The sequence below is a fragment of the Pinus tabuliformis genome, chromosome 4_2, assembly GCF_031772625.1.
Source record: "Pinus tabuliformis cultivar Carrire ecotype Pingquan chromosome 4_2, CPIR1, whole genome shotgun sequence".
NCBI classification, from domain to species: domain Eukaryota; kingdom Viridiplantae; phylum Streptophyta; class Pinopsida; order Pinales; family Pinaceae; genus Pinus; species Pinus tabuliformis.
Genome location: NC_142304.1, coordinates 718666397 through 718691250, shown reverse-complemented (window position 1 = coordinate 718691250; position 24854 = coordinate 718666397). Strand labels below are relative to the sequence as shown.

General features: G+C 42.5%; 1 pseudogene; it reads left to right on the top strand.

The window, feature by feature from the left end:
- The first annotated feature begins 18115 nt into the window (after positions 1–18115).
- On the top strand, positions 18116–21194 carry LOC149171570 (zinc finger CCCH domain-containing protein 4 pseudogene; annotated as a pseudogene).
- Positions 21195–24854: the final 3660 nt, after the last annotated feature.

The following is a 24854-nucleotide window of genomic DNA, read 5'->3' as shown; positions in this document are numbered from 1 at the left end:
AGATCCAGGCACTGCAGGAATGGCCTCAACTTAAGACCTTGAAGAGCTTGAGAGGATTTTTGGGTCTCACAGGCAATTATCGTGAATTTGTCCACAACTATGGTCGCATAGCGAAGCCCCTCACCCAACTCCTAAAGAAAAATTCATTCTTCTGGAATGAGGAAGCATAACGGGCCTTTACAGCTCTACAAAATTCCATGTGTTCCACTCCAGTCTTAGCACTACCTAACTTCACCAAATCTTTTGTCATTGAATGTGATGCTTCAGGTACAGGTATTGGGGCGGTCTTAATGCAGGAAGGGCGACCGTTGGCCTTCACAAGCCAACAACTCAGTGGGAGGAATCTGGGCCAATCTACCTACGAGAAGGAAATGATGGCCATCTTACATGCCGTCGAGACCTGGCGACCTTACTTATTGGGGCGACGTTTCCAAATCCGCACAGATCATCACAGTCTTAAATATTTTTTGGAGCAACGCCTATCCTCCCCACAACAAAATAAATGGCTCGCCAAAATGCTGGGATATGATTATGAGATCATTTACAAGAAAGGGAAAGACAATAGGGTAGCAGATGCATTATCTCACCAATTTGAGGAGGAAAGTACTCTGCTAGCAATTTCCCTCCCCATTCTAGAATGGATTGAAGAGGCTCGCAGGGAATGGTTTTCACACCCCGGGCTCTCCCAACTCATTTCTCAATTGCAGGTAGATCCAAATTCCACCAAGGGCTACTCGTGGCAGGATGATATTCTTCGCTACAAGGACAGAGTCGTAATATCACCAACATCCACCCTCAAAAGTCGCATTTTGGCAGAATTGCACTCATCTCCCATTGCAGGACATTCGAGCTTTCAGAAGACGTATGCTCGCACCAGAAGATCATTTTTTTGGACAGGCATGAAAAAGGACATCCTTACTTTCGTAGCAGAATGTGATGTCTGTCAATGCCACAAAGGGGAAACCATCAACACACCAGGCACATTACAACCATTGCCCATTCCGACATCAATTTGGACGGAGGTTTCTATGGATTTCATTACAGGTCTTCCAAAGTCAGGGAACAAGTCAGTCATCATGGTGGTTGTGGACCAACTGTGGAAGTGTGCTCATTTCTGCGCCCTACCCCACCCGTTTACATCAACTTTGGTTACTCAATCTTTCATGGATCAAATCTTCAAATTGCATGGCATGCCCACTTCTATTGTGTCCGACCGCGACCCGATCTTCACCAGTAATTTTTGGCAGGAACTCTTCAGAATAGAAGGCACTCAACTAAAACTCAGTACTTCCTATCATCCGCAAACAGATGGTCAAACCGAAGCCGTCAACAAATGTCTAGAAACCCACCTTAGGTGTTTCACTTCAGAAAAGAAACACCTTTGGGTACAGTGGTTACCTCTGGCTGAATGGTGGTATAACACCAACTATCATGCCACCACCAAAATGACTCCCTATGAAGCAGTATATGGAAAACTCCCGCCTTCACCTACTTCGTATCTCAAGGGATGCTCAAATGTACAAGCAGTGGATCAACTTCTACAACACCGCACAACCATGCTCGCCCATCTTCGAGAGAATCTTCATCAAGCTCAGAACCGCATGAAGCAACAGGTAGACCAGCATCGCTCAGAGTGCCAATTTCAAGAAGGGGATCAGGTCTTTTTACGGCTACAACCATATAAGCAAACATCACTCAAAGACAATGGGTGTCAGAAACTCTCTCCCAAATTCTACGGATCATATCAAGTACTTCAGTGCATTGGAGAAGTGGCATACAAGTTGGCCTTGCCACCTACTGCAAAAATCCATCCAGTTTTCCATGTCTCATGCCTCAAGAAAGTGATTGGGAACAATTGCAGAATTCAGACCAGTCTACCTGAATTGGACGAAGAAGGGTCCATCTAGCTTCAACCCGAACAGGTCCTAGACACACGAGACAAGCAACTGCGCAGCCGCATGATTAAGGAAGTCCTCATCTAATGGAAAGGCACCTCTCCGGAAGATGCAACTTGGGAACCAGCCACTATTCTTTAGCAGTTTCCACAGCTTCAGCCTTGAGGACAAGGCTAGTCTTAAGGGGGAGGGCATGTTAGGGTCCCACCCTAACCCCCTTATTTATGTAATGGGATCACGTCATAGTCAAGAGTCAATAAAGCCCATATTAATAATTGTAAGTGGTTAATCCGCAATTAATGATGGAACCACAGTTAGTTGCAAATGGGTCGTAGTATTAGATAGATGGTATTAATAAAACCCACGGTATTGGCCCGTGGTATTGCATGTATGAGTCATATATAAAGGATAGAGACTCCCTGCGAGGAGCATCATGTCTTATTTTGTAATCGAGCTCTGCTCTATTGGAGGTTGCCCCTCGAAGAGGCAAGTGAACATTACTCTCTGAATAATAAAATCATTGCTATTCTGTGTTCTAGGTATCTTTTATTCGCATATTCTGTATTTGGGTATCATTTTGCAGGTTAAGAGCATAACAGTGGAGAAGCATAAGGCTAGATTTGTGGCCCGTGGCTTTTCACAGGTAGAGGGGATTAACTATGATGAGACCTTTTCTTTTGTTGCAAGGTACTCATTGATAAGATCTATATTGGCACTATCAGCATAGATGGGTTGGAAGATACATTAGATGGATGTAAAGACAACCTTCCTTAACAACATGATTGAGGAAGAGGTGTACATAGAGCATCCTAAAGGTTTTGAGACCTTCGACTGCGAGTCGCATGTGTTTTGGCTCAAGAGAGTGTTGTATGGGCTAAAGCAAGCACCTTATGCTTGGTACACCAGGATAGATAGCTACTTCACTAGGTTGGGTTTCATGAAGAGTGAAGTGGATGTGAACCTATACCACATAGTGGTGGAAGGTAAACTGTTGATCATTGTACTTTATGTTGATGATCTCATACTAACAGGTGATGATCAGCTGATCGAATCTTACAAGGAGGACCTTGCAATAGAGTTTGAGAGGAAGGACATGAGGCTCATGCATTACTTTCTTGGCATGGAGGTATGGTAGGGAGATGGGGATTTGTTTGTGTCTCAGGGAAAGTATGCCAACGAGATACTCAGGAGATTCCACATGGAGAGCAACAAACCCATGGAGACTCCTCTAGTAGGTAACTGGAGGAAGGAGGATGCTACTTCAGGGGAAGTAGTGGAATCTATTGTTTACAGGTAGCTTGTGGGTTCACTCATGTACTTGGTGAACACATAACCAAATATGTGCTATGCAGTTAACCAACTTAGTCAAGCGATGGTTAGGCCTACCAAGTTGTATTGGAAGGCAGAAAAACATGTGTTGAGATACCTCAGGGGCACTTCTCAGTATGGATTATGGTATAGACGGACAGAGGGATTGAAGCTTCAAGTCTTCACCGATGCATATTAGGTAGGGAATCCATCCGACCAGAAGATCACATCAGGAGGGATCTTTAGTATTGGGTCAACGACAGTTTCTTAGTATAGAAGGAAACAAAGGTCGGCTACACTCAGTTCGGCAGAGGAAGAGTACATGGTTGTGAGTCAGGTAGCATGTGAGGCCATATGGATGAGAAAGATCCTGGTTGGTTTGTTTGGTCAATAAATGGATCCAACTGTAATTTACTGCGATAATCAGAGTTGTATCAAAATATCTGAAAATCTAGGTTTCCATGATCAGTCCAAGCATATTGATATCCAATATCATCATCTCATAGATTGTGTGTTGAGGGGGATTATGTTGTTAGAGTACACTCCCATGGAGGAGCAAAATGCTAAAATTTTGACAAAGGAATTGTCAAGATGTAAATTCGAGTTTCATAGAGACAAGATTAGAGGGGTTGATAATCCCTTTCTTTTTGAGAGGGAGTGTTGAGAAATGGAAACAAGAAATTCCAGTTTAACTTGTCCTTGAATTAAACTAAGAATTAAAATTGAATTCTATTCTCATAACAACTTTTAAATAATTAATTAAGTTTAATTAACTTAATTATCTTAGGAATTTTGATTTGGAAGTCTTTCTGAAGTCATGTATATGTTCTCCCTAAGTTTTAGGGGTCCAATATGAGTTTAAATTGAGTTGGAAATCATATCACTCAGTTTAATGAGTTAAGTTCAGTTAAATTAGTTCCAAATTGTTTGAGGAACTAATAGAGGACTAACAGTCAGTTGGTGCACTAATGCATCCACTAGTGCTACTCCAGTTAACTGGAGATTCCCTCATGAAAACTCATGCATGTCAGTTCTAAGAAAAACCCAATTGAGACTAGAGTGTAGGGACATTGTACTATAAGTTGTATTATTTACTAGAGTGTAAATATCATAGATTGATCCTATGTTTGGATTGCATAATTTTGGAAGCATGAATTCCATTTAAATACGGGATATTCATCCTAGGAATTATGCAAGAGATTAGGGGCTTGGACAACTGCAAAATTGGCTAAGAATTGGCCAATAGCTAGCTTGTGAGCTGAGAGAGTTGAGCATACTTGTGTGGAATTATTCTATTGAGAACAAGCTTTGTATCTTCACTCATATTTTTGATATATGTAATACAGATAACGATGTTTTGAGTAGTGGATTTCCCCAGATACATATTGTGTTATGTGTCATTGATTTATCTTCTTCTTGTTCATATTGTTTTCATCAATCTATTGGCTTCCGTTGGTTGAAAGTAGAAGTAGATTCTTGTCCTATTCTTTAGTACATTGCATGAGCTTGTAAATCTACAATATTTTCTACAAAGAGAGAGAGAGAGAGTGGGGGATTATTGTGAAGGAGGGACTAAGGGAGGGAGGGAGGAATAGAGAAATAGAGGAAAGGGGAGGGAGGAGGGGATAGAATGAGAGAGATAGGGGGGAAAGGGAGTAAGGGGATGAAAAAGAGAAAGAGAGTGTTGGGCGCGAGATCCCCCAAGAGTAGTTTTGGGGCTTAAAGACCATATTTTGGTCCAATTTCATAATCTTAATGTAAAGACTCTGCATTTTGTGGTCGCAGAGTGGGTAGTTGTTAAAGAGTCATAGGGTTGTCTGCCCTTATTTTGATAATGTAATGTCAGCTGTAAAATATCTACCCATGGTCCGCGGACCATGGGATTGTATAAATAGAGCGAAGCTCTAAGTAGTTAAGGCATAGATAATTAATCAATGACAAAGAATTGAGTCATATCTTTGGAGTAGAAGTCTAAGTTTTGGGTCGTAGCGTAGGTAGAGGCTCTACAGCTGAGTGTACAGAGGCCTAGAAGTCCATAGCTGAGTCCGTAGACCCTTGCAGCTGAGTGCGTAGGGCGAGTCGAGTCTGTATTTGTTTGGAATTATCAATAAAGATAAGTATTCTATAATTTCTTCGTCTTTATTTCCTGTTTATGTATTTGTTACATTGGGTATGAATTTCACTTTAAAATGCTTATATGATGCATGAATGTGTATAACTGTGTTGATTAAGTGAACGCAAGTAAGAACATCTGTTTACGCGAAGCTAACTTTGATCTATTAAGAAGATAAGTAAGATACTTAACGTAGTTTGGGGAATTATCACAGTTCGCTACCCTGGCAGCACGAAAGCATATCAGCCTCTGGATAGGGCTGCTCAGAAGCCGATTGTAACATTTCACAAAGGTACGAAAGGGTAGAACAAAGGGATAAGCAACCTATGTGAAAGCAGGTAGAGTTTGAATAAACCGACATCACATCCATATCAAGGGTGTGGAAACTTGGTTCCAACATCCCCCCATACTGCTTCGGGTGAGACTTCAGTCTGCACTCCGCGAGCTAATGCCGAAAAGGCTAGTAGTGTAGGGATTTGTTTGGCTAACTAATGTCGAACTTGGGTCAGGCCCCCTCGAGCCAAAAAATGGTTCCGTTGCTAAGACATGAATCTGCATGAGAGATGTGTGATGTCATATCACTGGAATCCAACTAAGAAAGAAATCGAAGGCTGGTTGGACAGAAGAATTCACGAGTTCGCAGCGCAGGAGAACAGAAACCCATGACTGTGAAAAGAACAGTGCCTAGAGAGCTACTTGTATGTAGAGATCCACGAAACATTTTTCGCATCCTTCCCTACTAAGTTATATGAGTGGATCGCGAAGCTAGCAAATAGCCAAGGAAGGTGGAAGCTTGACGATCCTATTGTGTGGACCCCAGAGCTAGTGTAAAGGTTGCAAGCATCAGAGGATAAGATCACGCGCACCGTCAATCATTGGCTCAATCATATTATAGGAGGATTTGTTACTGAGTTCACGGTCAACACCTTAATCAGCTATAGTGAGGTAGAGCGACGCCTTCTAAAAGGAAAGCGAGGTAAGTTCATAAAATCTCTGAATAGTTAGATTGAAATGTTATTGTGTAAAAAACGGGTTATGTAGCTACCTTGATGTTTGGATCTACACGAAGTGGAAGAATTTACAAAAATGAAGGAAATAATGGTCCAGAGCGTAGCCCCTTGATTGCACCTCTGCGAGGAGACATAGAAGGGATTGCGAAGGTCTCTCCATGAAGTGTTATTTAGTTGATAAGACAAGGATTTCCATAAATACCACCTCCACCCACACCACCTCCACCTTCACCACCGTCACCTCTAACTTCACCTATACCAACTCCACCACCACCGTGACTCAGTATGACAAACACTGTGAAGTTTCCTGTGTTCAAAGGTTTGGGAAATGTGGATCCGGACCAATTCTGGTTTGTTGTAAGGGCTGTATGGGAAGCACAAGGTGTTACAAATTACCATATAAAGAAAGAAACACTGGTTGGCACTCTGTAGGATCACGCGCTGACCTGGTATATTAAGTACTCCAACAATAACCTGAATGCGAGAGTCATGGATATCCAAACAACACTAAATAGAGAATTTAGCAGGCCTAAATCTGAAGCGCAGTCGATTGTGGGATTCAAAGAGATCATGATGCTACCAGGTGAGACGCTTTGGGAATTGGATCAAAGGCTAAAATGTATGATCCATGAAGCCAACATGAATTTGACGAATGGACAACATCGCGAATGGTTTGTAGCTTCGCTACTACCACATTTAAGGAGTGCGCTATCGTAGTAGAGGATAACAACTCAGGAAGAGACCTTAGAGATTTCTATTAGGCTACATGAGACCCCGATGCAAGATCCTACCCTAGGAATTCAACAGATCCATGTGCAGCTGAAGAATCTGTGCCTTAAGATGCAAAGTTTGAAACAGGATAAGATTGTTCGGCCAGAGGTACGTGAAGAAGTATGGTGCGTAAAATGCAAGAGTTAGGGTCATGAAAAAGACCACTGCCTGATATTTACAAATTACCTTGCAGGAGGAGGACTGATGCCTTTAAGGCTGGAAGCTCAAGCAGGACCTAGTGTGGTGCCTACTTTGTGGTGCACGATCTGTCAAATAGCTAGAAAACATGCCATGGATAATTGCCACTTGTTACAGAAGTATACGCAAACTCTGCAACTTTTGTAGGTCAGTGGGACATGACGAGCGTACTTGTAGAAGTTATGAATTGATGATGGATAGAACGCTCACCTATAGGATTCAGGATGAAACGCAGCCCCTTGACTAGAATGCAGGGATGGCACCGACAGGATTTCAGGTGCATGGACGAGGTCGAGGCGGAGGAGGAGCTGGTAGAGGTCGCAGATAGTTGATTTGGTACAATTGCGGAGTGTAGAAATTTTGAATAATTAAACACTTATTCACAGATATTATCCCAATTATACACTATTGCGGAATACATGCACAATACATAATCTCCTCTATGTTGATCATCAATTTAGCAGCATAAAAAACAATGAAACATCAATTGCATGCACACATTAACACAGTATGTAACTCAGGGAAAGCATACAGCTGAAAACCCCACACTATCTGTATATTATAATGATAGAGAACAGGTAACAATACATAGTACAATACTCCTCACAAGTACTCAGTACTATCTCCACCTGTTACACACAAAACTAGCTTAGATCTGATCAATCACAGCTCAAATCTCCTCCACTGCTTTGCCTGCCTCCACTGCACAATCCTGCAAGCAAATCAATCACTCTGTGAAATTGAATTCCTTTGGTTATACTACGCAAGCCTCATGGGCAATCTCCATCCATGCATGTGCAAATCTCATGCACAACTATAGTCACAACTGATAGCAATCTCAACCTCTAACACCTATCTCCACTGAACTGTACATGCACTGAGTTAACTGATGTATTCTTCAATTGCTTTATGAGTTAATAACTAGTGAATTAATTAATAACTAATTCACACAACTCATCACTAGTGTATTCTTTAGTTAAACTAAAATACAACTAGTTCAACCAAGTCAAACTGAACACAACTCCATCAACTCCATAATCAACTCCACCAAACTCAACGACATGAGTTCTAACTAAAGACCTGCATGCAATATCTCAATTGACCCACAAGAAAAGTGTATTTCCTTCTAACAGCTGCATGTGCCACATCTGTAGCTCAAACTGAAGTGCTCTAAGAGGATAAGATAATGTTTATAGTCCAAATATTATTATGAGCTAATAATATTTGACTATTCTATTTTTAGCCTGGTAGTCTAAAAATAGAAGCCGCCCATATGTCTAAAAATAGAAGTCCATCTATTTTTACCAACACGACCAATCATCCACAAATAGCATCCTGTAACTCATAGACCATGATCCATATGTCTAAAAATAGACATAGTCTAAAAATAGACTTTGCGCCAAAAATAGCCTGTGGGCCCACTTAGTGAAGGTGACTTCTTTCCACTAAGCTCCATCATCTTGTTGCATTCTCAACACTCCCTCTCAACAAGATATGGATTATCAGCAACTCCTATCCTGCCTTGGTGGTATTCGAACTTGCTCCTAGTGAGCGCCTTCGTCAAGATATCAGCATCCTGATCCTCCGTTGGAATGTATGAAAGTAACATGACTCTCCGCTACACACAATCTCTGATATGATGGTACCTGATGTCAATGTGCTTAGATCTATCATGAAATACTGGATTATCCTAGAGTTTAATGCAACTCTGGTTATCACAGTAAATCACAGTAGGCTCCAAGTATGAACCGAACAACCCGACCAGGATCTTCCTCATCCATATAGCCTCGCATGCAGCCAAACTTGCTGCCATATACTCGGTCTCTGCTGAATTGAGTGCCATGGATCTCTGCTTCCTATTGTACCAAGAAACTGCTATCAACCCGATACTGAAGACCCCTCCAGATGTGCTCTTTCTGTTCGTTGGGCTCCCTACCCAATCTGCATCTGTGAAGCCACATAGCTTCACCTCATCCTCCTGTCTGTACCACAATCCATATCCCGATGTGCCTCTAAGATAACGCAATACATGCTTGCCTGACTTCCATAAGAGCTTAGTTGGCTTAACCATAGCTTGTGAAAGCTAGTTAACAGCATAACATATATCAGGTCGTGTATTGACCAGATACATAAGCGACCCCACCAACTGTCAATAGATAGTGGTATCCACTACTTCTGTTGAAGTAGCATCCTCCTTCCTCTAACCTCCAGGAAGAGGAGTATCAACAGGCTTGCAGCCATTCATGTTGAACTTCTCCAGTATCTCCCGAGCATACTTACCCTGAGAAACAAATAGTCTATCACTGCGCTGCCAAATTTTGAATCCCAGGAAATAATGAAGGAGGCCCAAGTCCTTCATCTCAAACTCCTTAGCAAGATCATCCTTGCATGAAAGTATCAACAACTCATCACCTGTTAGAATCAAATCATCTACATAAAGTACAATGATAAGCAACTTACCCTCCACCACAATCTGGTATAGGTTAGGATCCACCTCACTCTTGGAGAATCCAAGTCCGGTGAAATAATTGTCTATCCGTGTGTACCAAGCACGTGGTGCTTGTTTCAACCCATAAAATGCTCTCTTGAGCCTGCACACATGCGAATCGTTGTTGAAGATCTTGAAACCTTCGGGCTACTCAATGTACACCTCCTCCTCAATGACTTCGTTGAGGAACGCAGTCTTCACATCCATCTGATAAATGTGCCACCCCATCTGTGCTGAGAGAGCAAGAATTGTCCATATGGAAGAATACCGTGCGACAGGTCCAAAGATCTCCTCATAATCGATCCCCTCTATCTATGAAAAGCCTCGGGCAACAAATCTTTCCTTGTACTTCTCCACACTCCCATCAGCTACCTGCTTAACTTCATAGATCCATCTCGAACCCACCACTGATTTCCCTTTCAGTCTTGGGAAAATCTCCCATGCACTGTTTCTGACAATCGAATCATACGCTTCCACCATGGCATATACCCATGCGGGATCCTCCACAGCTTCCTCGAAAGAGGATGGCTCAGTCACAACACATTTTCTCACAAGAGCCATGTATCCAGTGTATTGATCAGGTGACTGTCTTTGTCTATGTTAAGCTGTAGGTGGTCCTACAACCTTCTCTGCATCTTGAGCCAGTCGCTCAACTTCTGTCAAGCGCTTTCGCCCTCTGATAGTTGGCGCTGCATGAGTGGTATCTTCCACTCCATGAACTTCGTCCTGTGCTTGATCCATGTCCTGAAGCTCATCCTTAGGAACTAATAGCTCCTCATCTGCATGCAAGTTTGCTCCCTCTCAAGTGAACACTTCATGACTTTCTCCTCCTGAAATTTTATATCTCGTCGCTCAACAGTCTTGCCACTGTCTGGAAAATACACATGATAGTTGTGGGGCGTATCAATGTACCCCACAAATATCCCAACCTCTGTAGTCAGCTCCAAATTCTTCCTGGCATCCTTCATCACATGCATGTAAATGTTAGCACCAAAAATCCTCAAATGAGAAAGATCAGGCTTCTTACCAGAATAAGCCTCCTCGGGTGTACTCATGCCAAGTGTCCTGTGAGGACAACGGTTCTGCACATATACTGCAGTATTGCATGCTTCCACCCACAAGTGAAGGGGTAGGCCTTGATCATGCAACATCACCCATGCAGCACCCACGATCGTTCTGTTCTTCCGCTCAACAACCCCGTTCTATTGTGGGTTATGGGGAGATATGAGCTCTCTTCGAATCCCTTCTACACTGCAGAAATCCTTGAACTCGCCAGAGATGTATTCACCACCATTGTCGCTCCTAAGAGCCTTCACCTTCTTCCCCGATTCCTTCTCGACCAGTTCTTTGAACTCATAGAACTTAGAGTATGTCTCGCTCTTCTTCTACATGAAGAAGATCCAACACTTTCGAGAGAAATCATCAACAAAGATCACATAATGCCTGTGTTTTGTTGTTGAAGCTACTGAGAAAGGTCCACACACGTTTGTGTGAATTCTCTCAAGGATCATCGTGTCATGACTATCCTTCTCGTGAAAGGTGGATTTCACAAAATTTCTAAAAGTACACCCCTTGCACTGATCTGACTACGCAAGAGTGCCTTTAGGAAGCCCTGTAGTGATCTGCTGCAGTATCTTCAAGGCTCCATGGTGAAGGTGACCCAATCTCCTGTGCCATAGCTCGCCATCATCATGGCTCACCAATTCTTTTGCCTTGCATGCCATTACTGCGCAACCATCTACATGCAACTGATAAAGGTTCCTGACTCGAACCCCTATCTTCCGGGTTTCTCCAGTTGTCTTACTGCATGGGAAAGCCTTTCCCTCGCTGAAAACAACATCATATCCCTTGTCTTCTAACATCGCCATAGAGATAAGATTCTTCTTCAATCCTAGAACATGCATCACTTCCTTCAATAGGAAGGGTTTACCAGACTCCCTCTCAAAGGAAATGGTACCGATATCAGTCGCACTGTATCTACCACCATCACCCATCTCGATGTGCACTCCAAAATATTTCTCCTCCATATCAGAAAACAAATCTCGATATCCTGTCATGTGAAAAGACGCACCACTGTCCAAGAACCATACCGGTCCCATCACACTTGATACCAAGCATGCGATTAATGAAAAATCAAGCTCAAACTGTGAGGCTAAGGCCTCTCCTACTGCAGATCCAACAGCTTGCTTGTTCTTCTTCTTCTGCGGACAATTTGTGGCATAGTGTTCGTGCTGGTGACAGTGAAAACACTTCACCTTGGACATATCCTGCTTCTTGCCTTTCGTACCGGAATGAGAAGCTTTCTTGTTCTTCCCCTTATTTTCTTTGGTAGCCAAAGCAAAATTTTCTTCATCAAGTCCCTTTGATGACGATCCGTCCCTAGTATTCTGCATGATCTCCTCCTGCACAAGATCTGACCAAAGTCTCTCCCATCCTGGAAATTTCTCCCGACCATTGATAGAGTCCTGATAGGAATGCCAACTCTTCAAAAGACCAAGGAGAGCCAAGCTCACCAAGTCCTCATCATCGACAGTCACCCCCACACTTCCCAGCTCATCCCTACACTGAGTGAACTTCGTGAGATACTTGGGCATACTGTCTCCCTTCTCGCATTTAATGTTTCTAAGTTTATCCTTGAGCGTCAGCTTCCTCTTATCGCTCTTGATTTGGAATAGATCTGTCAACGCTTTCCACATCAAGTATGGATAAGCCTTTCCATGCAGGCTGGACACAATGTGATCCTTCACGCCCTCCAATAGAATCCTTCGACAGTTTGCTGTCTTCTTTTGCCAAGCATCAACTTGCGCAGTATCAGTAGGCTTTGGGACCTTAGCCTCTATGAAATCCTTCAGCCCATTATCATCTAACACCACCTCCATCCTGTCCTTCCATGCAATATAGTTCGAGCTGCCCTCAAGATCATATTCCAATCGCAATCCGTTGAAAGACATTGCCACGTTGATACCAAGAAAACACTGCTGCAAATTCGAATTCCACCAGCTCAAAACTCAACCGCATCTAATCTAAAATTCGTGAGAACAAAGTATTTCTCATACAAATATTTACTGTATGGGCTTTTATCGGATATCTCACCTTCCAAAGGAAGGATGAATCCATAGGCTACTTAGCCCGATTACATACTTTGCCTGAAGAAATAAAATGTAAACACTTTATGAATAATAGACCTGATGATCAACAACTCTGATACCATGTAGAAATTTTGAATAATTAAACACTTATTCACAGAGATTATCCCGATTATACACTATTTCGGAATACATGCACAATACATAATCTCCTCTACATTGATATTCAATTTAGCAGCATCAAAAATAATGAAACATCAATCGCATGCACACATTAACACAATATGTAACCCAGGGAAAGCATACAGCTGAAAACCCCACACTATATGTATATTATAATGATAGATAACATGTAACAATACATAGTACAATACTCCTCAAAAGTACTCAGTACTATCTCCACCTGTTACACACAAAACTAGCTCAGATATGATCAATCACAACGCAAATCTCCTCCACTGCTTTGCCTGCCTCCACTACGCAATCTTGCAAGGGAATCAATCACTCTGTGAAATCGAATTCCTTTGGTTATACTATGCAAGCCTCATGGGCAATCTCCATCCATGCATGTACAAATCTTATGCACAACTATAGTCACAACTGATAGCAATCTCAACCTCTAACACCTGTCTCCACTGAACTGTACATGCACTGAGTTAACTGATGTATTCTTCAGATGCCTTATGAGTTAATAACTAGTGAATTAATTAATAATTAATTCACACAACTCATCACTAGTGTATTCTTTAATTAGACTAAAATACAACTAGTTCAACCAAGTCAAACTGAACACAACTCCATCAACTCCACAATCAACTCCACCAAACTCAACCACATGAGTTCTAATTGAAGTCCTGCATGCAATAGCTCAACTGACCCACAAGAAAAGTGTATTTCCTTCTGACAGCTGCATGTGCCACATCTACAGCTCAAACTGAAGTGCTCCAAGAGGATAAGATAATGTTTATAGTCCAAATATTATTATGAGCTAATAATATTTGACTGTTCTATTTTTAGCCTGGCAGTCTAAAAATAGAAACCACCCATATGTCTAAAAATAGAAGTCCATCTATATTTACCAACATGACCAATCATCCACAAATACCATCCTACAACTCATAGACCATGATCCATATGTCTAAAAATAGACTTTGCGCCAAAAATAGCCTGCGGGCCCACTTAGTAAAGGCGACTTCTTTCCACTAAGCTCCATCATCTTGTTGCATTCTCAACACGGAGGGCCAAGACACTATGCCCATGATTGCACTAATCCAACGCGCCCATCGTGTAAGTATTTCATGCTGTTTGATCATGAAACAGAAGATTTTCCTATGCTGATAGCTAGGATATGTGACAAAGGAGTGCTACTGCCTCCCTCGACTTAGAACCTGTAGATGATGAAGTCTGAGTCACACAAGGAAGATCTAAACTTAAACATAGTGCTTCGAAGTGGAATCGCGATGGGAGATGACAAAGGAAAACAACCAGAGCATAGTACATGGGCTTGTAAAGCCCCGATGAAAGAAGCCAAGTTTGATTTGGAGCACACTCAGGAAGCCTTCACGGAAGCTAAGAAGAGCTTCACTGAGGCCTCCACTTCAGGAAGCAATGATAAGCCTGAGTTGAAGATGGACCCATCGATGCTCACAAACTTTCCTAAATACCTGTATGAAGTTACTGCGCGAGAGTAAGACTATGAAAGGGTTACAAGAACTTATCAATAGATGTGTTGGGACTACACTAGGTGAACTGCCCGTAGTCTGCAAGATCGGAAAGCATAAGACAAGGACGAGACATGAAATGAGACTCACTGCGCAGATCAGAGAATACGAGCTGGATCAAGTCATTCTGGATTTGGGATCAAATGTGAATGTTATACCAAAACAGACATGGGAGCGAATGGGGAGACCTATGCTGCAATGGTCTCCAATTCAGCTAACGATGGTTGTTGGGTAGTGGATCCCCCGCGTAATGGTTTTGGGACTCAAAGCTCGCATTTTGGGAAAAATTATGGCAAAGGTTCTGCAAAGTGCGTGGAGCACGAATTGTGATGGATCAAGTCCAAGGGTAGTCCACCCTAAAATATTATAGGTTAATCTAGAATGTGTTGGCTTGCCTTTAGAAGGCAGTTTTTGGAGAATAGCTTAGACAGAGATCTAAAGGTATGGGTTTGTGAAAGCAAGAGTGCTCTGGAGTTTGTAAGTCTGAGTCGTGGGTGGTAGTGGTTAGAGTAGGCTCTGCAGTTGTGTGCGTAGAGGCTTGGTAGAGTTTGCAGTTGTGTGTGCAGACCCTTGCAGCTGTGTGCGCAGGGTAGAATTGGATTGTACTGAACGGAAGATTAATAAAGATAAGTGTTTCTGAATTATTGTGTATCTGATCGCAGATCTATATGTTTATGCTTATGTTATGGTTTTTATGAGTATATTTAATATTTATGCTTGCACGCATTGGGTTTAATTGTTAAATGCTCGATTAAAGATAGTAAGGAATAGATCAGATTCATAATAACTACAATAATTCTAAGAATCTAAGAAACACCCCATCGCGGATCTTCATGAAGGCCAGACAACTGTGCAGAATAGTGCAAGTGTGTAGATCGGGTTGTGACCCCTCCAAACCTCATCAAGACATCCCTAGGGTGTGGAAGCCTGGTTCCAACACCCTCCCATACTACCTCGGGTGAGACTTCAGTCCGTGCTCCACGGATTGTTGCCAAAAGGGTCGGTAGTGCGGGATTTTTTTGGCTAAAAACTCTTCCGAACTTGGGTCAAGGCCCAATAAGCCAACAAATGGTTCCATTGCCGGGACCAGGATCTGCCTAAGGGATGTCTAATGTCGGAATGCTAAAACCCTATGAAGAAAGAGATTGAAGATTGGTGGGATTAGAGGGTTTATCACTAAATTTGTGATAGACACAATTGTCAGCTACAGTGAAGCTGAAAGACATTTTCTCAAAGGACCATGAGCAGAAGGAGCTTCAAAGGGATCGAAGGGTTAATTTCGCCACCGCGAGCAAGTGGGGAAGAGCGCACAGGAGTGTGGTTTAGCATGGCAAACGAGATCAAGTTGCCTGTATTCAAAGGAGTAGGAAATGAAGATCCCGATCAGTTTTGGTTCGTAGTAAGAGCAGTATGGGAAGCACATGGGTTATGGATGATAACATTAAAAAGGCCACATTGGTAAGTGCACTACAGGATCACGCGCTGACTTGGTATATCAAACACTCAAATGATCACCCGAATGCCAGAATAGCAGAAGTCCAAAGTGCATTGAACAGAGAATTTAGTTGACCAAAATCGAAGACGCAGTCGATTATAGGATTCAAGGAGATCGCGATGCTTCCAGGTGAAACCCCTTGGGATCTAGATCAAAGGTTGAAAGTACGATCCGTGAGGCTAACATGACGCTGACAGAAACACAAAACCACGTGTGGTTTGTGGCGTCGTTGACACCACACCTGAGGACAACACTGTCGCAACAGAAGCTCTCAACCTAGGCTGAGGCATTGGAAATGGTGATGAGGTTGCACGAAACACCAATATAGGATCCAGGGTTGGGAGTCCAACAAATCCACGTGCAACTACAAAACCTATGTTTAGAGATGTAGAGTTTGAAGAAGGATAGGGTGCCCCAGCTAGAAGTGTGCGAAGAAGTGTGGTGTATAAAATGTAAGGGCCAGGGTCATGATAAGGATCACTATCCTGTGTTCATGAACTATTTGGCAGGAGGGGCACCGATGCCATTGAGACTAGAGGTGCAGGATAATCTGAGTGTATCCGCTACTCTCTGGTGTGTGATTTTTCAAGTAGGAGGAAAGCACGTGATGAACAACTGTCACCTATTGCAGAAATATACCCAGACTCCGCAGCAGTTGTACTGTAATTTCTGTAGATTTGCGGGTCATGATGAGCGAACATGTCGAAGCTATGAACTAATGATGGATAGAACTCTAGCCTATTGAGTGCAGATGGAAACGTGAGGGCCCGATCTAGCTGCCGCAATAGTGTGGGGTGGCTTCCAAGGGTGAGGCCGAGGTCACGGGGGGATGGGGCCCAAGTGGGGCCGCGGACTTCTAATTTGTTACAATTGCGAAGGCCCTAGGAACTACGCTTGTGATTGTACCAAACCGAGAATATTATCTTGCCTGTACTATGAAGAGTTTGATCATGAAATGATAAATTGTCCAAAGCTAATCACATAAATGTGTGAAAAAGGGGCGCTGCAGCCCACTCCGACGCAAAACATCCAGATGATGAGGTTCGAACTACGCGAAGAGGACCCCAATGTGAACATGATGCTCAGAAGTGGTGCGACCACGGGGGAAGATAAGGGGAAGAATCCTGAAGAAGACACCTGGGTACGTAAGGCTCCTACAAAGGAACCTGAATTTGACTTGAACCGCGCAAAAGAAATGTTTATGGAAGCTAAGAAGAGCTTCGCAGAGGTCTCTACTCTAGGTAGTAGGGATCAACTAGTGATGGACCTGGACCCCTCGCTGCTAACTACCGTTTTAGAGACATGTATGAAACTCCTGCATGATAATAAGGCAGTTAAGGGACTATAAGAATTGATCGCTAGGTGCGCAGGGTCCGGGGAGCTGCACGTAGTCTGAAAATGGGGAAGCATGCCCTGCGCACCAGATGGGAAATGCAGTTGACAACGTAAATTGGTGAATATGAGATGGATCAAGTAATCTTAGATCCGGGGTCAGACACGAACGTATTACCGAAGCAGACTTGGGAAGCATGGGAAAGCCCACACTACAGTGGTCTCCCACTCAATTACAAATGGGGAACCAACAAAAGATCTTTCCCATGGGAAGATTAATAGGAGTAACAGTGGATATTGATGGCGTGAGCATGCAGACAGATTTCGAGGTCATAGAAATTGTGGATGACAGTAACCCTTACCACGCATTACTCAGAATAGACTGGGCAATGGATATGAATGGAGTTATTAATCTAAAGAAGCGGAAAATGATTCTTGAGACAAAGTACCTACATGTGATCATTTTGTTGGACCCCGCTGAAGGACAACATTACACAGAGCCTGTGCGCGATGATGGAAGCAACGAAGAGCTAGATTGTATCTACAAAATAACTGCGCGGAACCAGGATCAGATACACCCTATTGTAGATGAAAGGACCCCATGGAGGCATGCAGAATGCTGCTTGTCGAAGTCCGACGAAGATGATGAGCGATGCCACAATTAGTTGAGGGAAGTGACGATGCTAAATTGTAATATGATGACCAAATCCCTGCGTTGCGTAACTGCCCAGGCACAGGATCTACCAACCTATGATGGACTAACAATGATGGATGAATTCTTGCACCAGTATGAGAGTGTAGTACCAGAAAACCAGAGGTTCGATGCATTGTAATGGGTGTTGCGTGCGACTCATGCTCGTTGGTGGGGGACACATGAAGGGAATTTTGAAAGCTGTATGACTGCAGAAGGATGATGCAACTAAGATTTGGGAAGTCGGAACTACGAATAACCAAGAAATATGATGGACGCGATGACCCGCGTAGGTACCTCGCAAAATGGACAAAAGCCTATGGAGAGGAACCCCAGCCGGAATGGGTACATTTATTTTATCATACCCTAGATGTCATCCCCAGAAACTGGTATACTGAGACAGAGCTCCGACATGGTACGGGCGAATGGGATATCTTGCACGAAGGGTTTTTATTAACATTCTTATTTGAAGACCAATGGATGGACACCATTGACAATGCGTTGCAAATTGTGAAAGCTGCTATCTTCAAATTACCACAAGAACCAGAAGAAATTGTTCAACCAGAATGGTCACATTAGTTAAGCCATGCCCTAGAATGTTACAACCTGCAAGTGGAGGATGATGATGATGATGATCCCTGAAATATTAACATCCGGGAAACAGAAGGGAGCAATGAAGTTCAAGGACTGTCGATCGAGAACCCTGACATCACAGTGCCACTAAAAATGAAATAGGTGAACATTGGTATAGATGAGGAGCCGAAGTACGCGACTCTGGGGGACTGTTGGGATTGTTATCACTGAAAATTCTGTTGCCAAAATTGCTCAGACTAGCTTAAGGACAAAGTGTTTTCGCAGCGCATAAATCCTTTAGCAGTTTCGCAGCGCAACCTGTTTTAGTGATTTCGTAGCATGCTACGAAATTGGGGATTTGTTCGAATCCATAGCAACTGTCATGCAAAATAGCTCTGGGGTGGATGCATTTTACAGGTGGCATGTTCTCAAGCTCCTGCGTGTATGCTTGTCATCAGTTCTGAATCTGAAGGGAAAAGTCTGAAGTGTTGCAGTCGCAAAACAACCTAATCCCCAAAGGTGCAGATATAACAAGATACAGGGACTACTTTAAGGATCTTGGTAAGAATGAAAGGGTTGAAGTGATTGCACTACCGAGTTCCTTAGTGCAGCGTTCTATTTTTCAATGCAAAGTGATGTACCTTGAACAGGTACTTGAACTTCTTAAAAAGAATCCTGAATGTCTGTCAGATTTGGAATCATCTAAAGAAGGCCGTGATGAAGCTGATATAAATGATGAAGTGCACTACCTGATTCGAGATCTGGTGATGCATATGCATGAACAGGAGCAAGACCTAAAGAATAGCATTTTGGTTTTCCTACCAACATATCGGTCCCTGGAGCAGTAGTGGCTACTTGTAAGACATTCTAGGATGTGTTTCAAGGTCCACGTTCTTCACAGTAGCATTGATATTGAACAAGCAACAAAAGCTATGCAAATTTTCCATTCTTATAGAAAGGTAATACTTGCAACAAATATTGCAGAATCTTCTGTGACCATACCTGGGCTATCTTACGTTATTGATTCATGCCGCTCATTAGACATATTTTGGAATGACGACAACAAAAGACATGTGCCACATCTGGTTTGGGTGTCAAAATCTCAGGCATCAACGCAAAGGAAGGACAGGCCGTACATGTGATGGTCAGGTTTTCCGATTGGTTTCACGACATTTGTTTGATAGTTTTGATAAATATGAAAAGCCAGCGATGCAAAAGCTGTCATTGAGAAAGCAAGTTCTCACGATTAGCTGTGCTGCATCAAAAGCCATGAATGACCCCAAAGTTCTATTTCAGAGGACCCTTGACCCACCGAATTTGAAAACTATTCAAGATGCACTAGATTTGTTGGCTTCTTTAGATGCTCTGAAGGCACCATCTCATCATAGGGGAAAGTATGAACCAACATTATATGACAATTTGCTTGAGAGTCTCCCCCTTTCTTTGGAGGCATCAATGCTTGTCATTAAGTTTGGTCAGTGTGGGTTTCTTAGAGAGGGTGAAATAATTGGTTCATTGATGGATGCACGACCAATGCCTATCATACAGCCATTTGGGCAGCAATCTTTGTTCAATAAATATGTGGACAGCTATTACAATGATGCTAATGGATCTGTTGGTTCTTCATATCATACAAAGACACTTATGGAAAATTTTTGTGCAATTCTGTTTTGGCAACGGATTTTGAAGGACAAGCATCGATTGCAACGACTCATTCAAGTGGCCGGCGATGAGATCTTCACAACTCAGACACATGATTTTGCTTCAATTGCTCTTAGGCTTGAGCAGGAGTGGTCTTCTTTCCACCATTTGGTGCCGTCATCACTTCATGCTATTGCTGAGACATGCCCAAGTTTCTCTGCATTTTGGAAGGTCCACCATTGTATTACAATGATTATGATTTCAAGCACACATGCTTTCTCTCTCTAGGACAACTTGAAGCAAACCTGAGTTTTGCCATTGGCACTGAGCTAGCAGATGATATTATTACAGATGTTTGTATTCAGGCTTCATATGTTGACTCAGGGTCCTTGAACACTTCAAGTATAGGAAATGAGCTTACAGGAATTATCAAAGAGATAAGAACCCAATGTACACAACAGAATCTTTCATATTCTGAAGGACAATATTTCCATGACCAACCAACAACTGCTACACATGTCTGCAAGTTCTTTGCCAAGGGAATATGTAAAAGGGGGAATAGCTGTTTTTTCTCACATACTGATCATGCTAAACAAGAGCTTGTGACAGTTGGAAAATGGAGAGCCACCCAATATTCAGAGGCTGTCAAGGCTGAACCACTTGTAGCTGGATCAGGGCAGATAAATCCGCCAACTGTTGTGGCACCTAGGGTTGCCAGACCAGTGCCTTTGGTTCCTGATGTGCTTACAATTGCCCCATGTCCAGTATCAGCTGAACCTGTAGCTACCATGACTGCATTCAAAGCCTGTTTGCCTGGAAGACTTTTAGAAAATGGGGATATTGAGCTTCCTGTCGAGACCAAACAAAATTAATGGTGTAAGTTGAACAGTCCTTCTAAGAAGTTGAGGATGCCTAGTGCATTACTCTCAGCATTTGATAATCGGTTTTGGATTCCAGTAACAAACATTCTTCTGCGGCTTGGTAAAGGTTCCAGATTCAATCCATCATGAATGAAATAAAACAGGGCAAATAAACACTGTTTTAGCAAAAACAGCAGTTTCGTAGCGCGCTACGAAACTGCTGTAGGTGCTGTTTTATGATGAAAACAAACAGTTTAATGATGAGATCAGCAAATTTTTGAAGGAAACGCCTAAGGAACATAAGGGAGACCACATGAGGCTATCCTAGCTATTCAGAGAATGACAAGTGTGCCTTTTTGAAAAGGTGAAATATTTTGTCTTTAGTGAAAGCTTTGATAAAGGTACTTTATTACCGGTTGTTAGGGTTCTGATAGGAGATGCATACGGAGATTTTGGGTTATACACCTGTTCAATCAACAAGGCTTCCAGCACATTGGGGAATATGGTGGAGCTCGTAGTTTTTGAGGAATTAAAGAGCTGGGAACATGTTACTTAATTTGTGAAGAATGATGGGAGACAAGGACCGGGAAAACAGGGGACTTATCTTGATGATTAATGAACCATCAACGCATCCAGTATCCAAAGCCAGCTTGTTCATTGCATTCTCCTCTAAGCTATCTCGGCCAAAACATAAAGAAGATAGGTGTCAAGAATCAAGAAGGAATCATGCTACGAGGAGGACAAAATTTGAGTTTTGATTAAATTAGGACTCTTTGTAATTACAGTTCAGCACTTAATGTATTTAATGAATTAGTTAAACAGTAGATAGGAGTAGTTAATAGCAGTCTTCGAGCTCCCCTCATGCTGGAGGAGGAAGCTCAAGGTGGTTAAGAATGTATCCCTATATATAGATCAGACTTGGATGTAATGGGGGTTGGATGTTTTGGAGAAGACTGTTTTTGGTTTATGTATAAACAAATTTCAGTAATGCAAATGACTGTGTTTTCTTCTCAGGATTCACAATGGATCTTCTTGTTCAAATGTGTGATGGTATTCTTTCTTTAAGGTTCTTTTACAGTTTTGTTAATGCATAATCACTCAGAACTCATGAATCATGCTCTGACTTCCTGTATGCCTTGGCAAACTGTGGTTTCAAAGTTATGTTTGAACATATAGATGTAAAGTGCCCTGATTTCTATGAAAAGATAGTGTTTTTGTTTGCTGAGATATGAGAGACTCCATAAGCCCAATGGGAATCAATTCAATGTTGTCCAGCCAGCTTATTTTCATGTGTCTTATAAGAGTTAGCCATCTTTTCTTGTCATTAGTCAATATTCATAATCTGTGAGAGAGCCCTCTCAGACTAAGGAGGCTAAGCCTTAGTCCAAAGCCTGGTTTGAAATAGTTACACAGAATCTTGCTAATTGGCAGCCTTCAGTGCTTGATTTTGTGATAACAGGGATGATGCCACGGTGGATAAAGTTGTCGAGTTACTACGCGAATATCAAGACTTATTCCCAACCAAACTGACAGAGTTGAAGGGGATTCTCGGTGACCTGGGGGTGATGAAGATAACTCTAAATCCGGACGTGAAGCCGATTAAGTAGCGTCCCTACCGTTTGAATCCGAAGTATAAGGAAAAAGTCCGCAAAGAATTGGACAAGATGCTTGCAGCAGGAATTATTGAACCTGTTGAAGAATTTGACTGGGTGAGTCCTATGATAGTACAAGAGAAAAAACAGAAGGGAAAAATTCGAATCTGCATGGATCTCTGAAAACTAAATGATGCCTACATTCATGACCCTTTCCCAACCCCGTTTACAGATGAATTCCTAGATAATATTGGTGGATAGGAAGCGTACTCGTTCACGGATGGGTTCTCAGGATATCACCAGATCAAGATCATGCCGGAAGATAGGAGCAAGACAACCTTTGCGACTGAATGGGGATGTTTTCAGTATACTGTGATGCCCTTCGGGTTGAAGAACGTGCCAACGATATTTTCGCGCGTAGTAGTGGTTGCATTCAAAGAATTCATTCCTAAGTTTTTGGAGGTTTATTTTGATGATTGGACTGTATTTGGGCTAGTCAAGAAACATGTGGCAAGATTACGGTTGATGCTAGATATGTGTCGATGACACCAGATTGTGCTAAATCTTAAGAAGTGTACCTTCCATATTCCCTTAGGAAATTTGCTCAACCATGTGGTCTGCAGACAGGTCCTGATGGTGGACCCTGCAAAAATTGTTGTCATCCTCAATCTGCAAGCACCGCGCAGTGTCAAACAACTCCGTACCACATTGGGACACACAGGGTACTACGAGAAGTTTATTAAGGGCTATGCACAAATCACAGCACCAATGGAAAAATTGTTAAAAAAGGATGCTACATATTGTTGGAATGATGACTGTAAGAAGAGTTTGGAGATTCTAAAGGAAAAAATGGCATCTGCCCCCATTTTGGTTTTCCCAAAATGGGACATTGAATTTCATGTACACGTAGATGTGTCATGTATCGCGCTGGGCACTGTACTCATGTAGGAAGGAGTGGAAGGCATTGATCACCTGATCGCGTTCACGAGTTGGAGAGTATCTAAAGCAGAAAATAACTACTCCACTACTGAGCACGAAGGATTGGTGATGGTATATGAGCTCTAGAAATACCACCACTATCTACTTGGTGGGCACTTTAAAATGTATACCGATCACTCCATGTTAAAATACCTGGTGAACAAGACTATGTTGGGGGGGGGCACATTTGTAGATGGCTGTTATTGTTCCAAGAATATGATTTCGAGGTCGTTGTATAGCCAAGACGCCTAAACGCTGGCCCAGATCACCTGTCCTGAATTCAGAATGGTGAGGATCCAACAAATTTGGAGGTAGGACTACCTGATGCACAAATCTATGTGGTGTGCGTCACGGATGGCCACCTCAAAGATATAATCCACTTCTTAACCACAGGGACTATGCCATAGGGGTATTTAGTTTATCAAAAGAAAGAATTGGTGGTACACGAGACGGATTTCATTGTTATCATGGGGCACCTCTACAAAATGGGAAATGATGAAATATTACGATGATATGTACCTAAATTTGAACAAGGACAGATGTTCGCAGAAGCACACGGAGGGGTTGCAGGAGGACATTATGTGGGGAGGGCGACAACACAGAAGATTCTTCACGCCAGACTCTGGTGGCCAAATTTACATCAAGACTCAAAAGCGTATTGTCAGGCCTGTGACGTATGTCAACGGACTGGGCAACCATCACGTAGGGACAAAATGTTGTGTCAATCCATAGATGATGATACAACCGTTCGAAAAATGGGTGATCGACTTTGTGGGGCCCATCACGCCTCAAGGAAAGATAGGTGCGCACTATATCATCACCTCGACAGAATACTTGACCCGATGGGCAGAAGCACAACCTGTTAAGTACTGCACGACTACTACAACTGCAAAATTTTTGTTCAAAAATGTGTTGACACGGTTTGGATGCCCAAAAATTCTAATTAGCGACCGTGGAACACAGTTCCTAAATGAAACTATTAGTGCACTCGCTGAGGAATTCCAGGTATATCATCAACAAAGTAAGTTGTATCATCTGCAAGAGAATGGGACAGTTGAAGCTTTCAACAAGATTTTAGAGACTCCGTTGACTAAGATCTGTA